This window comes from Taudactylus pleione, unplaced genomic scaffold (genome assembly GCF_031769625.1).
Source record: "Taudactylus pleione unplaced genomic scaffold, aTauple2 ptg000473l, whole genome shotgun sequence".
NCBI classification, from domain to species: domain Eukaryota; kingdom Metazoa; phylum Chordata; class Amphibia; order Anura; family Myobatrachidae; genus Taudactylus; species Taudactylus pleione.
In genome coordinates, this window is record NW_028284875.1 from 6077774 (window position 1) to 6080382 (window position 2609).

General features: G+C 33.2%; 1 non-coding gene across 1 annotated transcript; it reads left to right on the forward strand.

Annotated features, from left to right (window-relative positions):
* The first annotated feature begins 2248 nt into the window (after positions 1–2248).
* Positions 2249–2321, forward strand: TRNAR-CCU (transfer RNA arginine (anticodon CCU)). Its single transcript has one exon. It is a non-coding gene; the product is annotated as a tRNA-Arg (tRNA).
* Positions 2322–2609: the final 288 nt, after the last annotated feature.

Below are 2609 nucleotides of genomic sequence, written 5' to 3' on the forward strand. Positions count from 1 at the left end.
TTTAACTTATTTTTAATTAAAGATACTGCACTTTTTGGTAATATAGTGTATATTTTCCTTATGCAACATTAAAGTTTCATATATCTATACCAAATATTATTTAAGATAAATAAACTCTAATTATTTTACAATTTTGATAATATTGAACTGTACAACAATGGCATGAATTCATTGCAATATACACCTATGGATACATAAAACTGGGCAATAACACAAATGCACAATATAATTGATTACCTTATGATTAGAATATTACTTTTATTAGGTACTTTAGAATTGTGTGCAGTAGCTTAGTGGATTTAAAAAGTAACTAATTTAAAATTAATAAACCAAGTTAATTTACTTAGTCAACTCGATGCTAAAATCACTCAACTAAAAATAATGCGCTTTGACCATGTGCTCCTGTGGCGCAATCGGTCTGTGCGCAGGATTTATAAGACAGTATCTGTTGAGCAATGCTGAGGTTGTGAGTTCAAGCATCACCTGGAGCAAATGTAATTTTTTTTCTAATGTCATCAGTTAATGATTATCATCTGCTTCCTGAACATCCTGATATGAAGGCAGAAAAAAAACACAAACATGACTGTTTTTAAGTACTAGTACACACAGCTGCTTTGGTTCATATGCACTGTAAACATTACTTTAGTTAGTCAACAAAATGGAATGCAAAAGACTACCTCTTTATTGGTAAAAGAGTTGCATCAATCTGTTTTGCTGCAATGTAACATGAGGGTCCACACTATTAGGTCTGGATAGTACAATCACATTTCATGCTGGGATTTGTAAAGCAAAGAACACAAATAAACGGCTTTCCTATATCGCAACATTTCATTAAAATAATTTTGGAGATGTTCCTTTTATTCTTGCTTCATACTGCACAAATGGCTCCACCAGATACTTTAATCTGCTTAACAATCTGGAACTGTTCAGTTTGCAAAATTATGGCCCTGTATCTAAAAGCAGACATTTATCCTAATGACATTGTGGATTCGTTTCCTGAAAAGTTTACTATCACCTGGGACAGTGGCTTCAAGTCCCATCTAGGATGCATGTTCCTTTGTTGCTCATACTCATTCTAGAAGTTATGCTTTTTTTCAATGCAGGTGACTGTCTTAATGGTATTGCAGAAAATCCATATATATATACCAAAACATACCTATTAAGTTTTAATTGCAATTTAATATCAGAGTGGCTACAAAATAACAATGTATATTGCAATTGCTGATGGGTTTCTTGAAGTCCTTTCATCCTTGTCATCAAAAGGGTAATTTTCTGCATTTTATATTTCTTTGGACACTGACTTTACTGACAATTTAGGTGCTACAGACCAAAAAAACAATGTTTACCTTTAAATATAGAGCACAAGTGAGATTTAACTTATTTTTATTTAAAGATACTGCATTTTTGGTAATATAGTGTATATTTTCCCTATGCAACATTAAAGTTACATATATCTATACCAAATATTATTTAAGATAAATAAACAGGAATTATTTTACAATTTTGATAATATTGAACTGTACAACAATGGCATGAATTCATTGCAATATACACCTATGGATACATAAAACTGGGCAATAACACAAATGCACAATATAATTGATTACCTTATGATTAGCATATTACTTTTATTAGGTACTTTAGAATTGTGTGCAGTAGTTTAGTGGATTTAAAAAGTAACTAATTTAAAATTAATAAACCAAGTTAATTTACTTAGTCAACTCGATGCTAAAATCACTCAACTAAAAATAATGCGCTTTGACCATGTGCTCCTGTGGCGCAATCGGTCTGTGCGCAGGACTTATAAGACAGTATCTGATGAGCAATGCTGAAGTTGTGAGTTCAAGCCTCACCTGGAGCAAATGTAATTTTTTTTCTAATGTCAACAGTTAATGATTATCATCTGCTTCCTGAACATCCTGATATGAAGGCAGAAAAAAAACACAAACATGACTGTTTTTAAGGTACCAGTACACACAGCTGCTTTGGTTCATATGCACTGTAAACATTACTTTAGTTAGTCAACAAAATGGAATGCAAAAGACTACCTCTTTATTGGTAAAAGAGTTGCATCAATCTGTTTTGCTGCAATGTAACATGAGGGTCCACACTATTAGGTCTGGATAGTACAATCACATTTCATGCTGGGATTTGTAAAGCAAAGAACACAAATAAACGGCTTTCCTATATCGCAACAATTAATGATTATACTAATGAAAAAATCAGTTTCACTCAAAGATGTTACTAAGCCCCAGTGGCCTAATGGATAAGGCACTGGCCTCCTAAGCCAGGGATTGTGGGTTCAAGTCCCATCTGGGGTGATAGGCTTTATTTCATTAAAATAATTTTGGAGATGTTCCTTTTATTCTTGCTTCATACTGCACAAATGGCTCCACCAGAAACTTTTATCTGCTTATCAATCCGGAACTGTTCAGCTTGCAAAATTATGGCCCAGTATCTAAAAGCAGACATTTATCCTAATGACATTGTGGATTAGTTTTCTGAAAAGTTTACTATCACCTGGGATAGTGGCTTCAAGGCCCATCTAGGATGCATGTTCCTTTGTTGCTCATTCTCATTCTAGAAGTTATGCTTTTTTTCAATTCAGG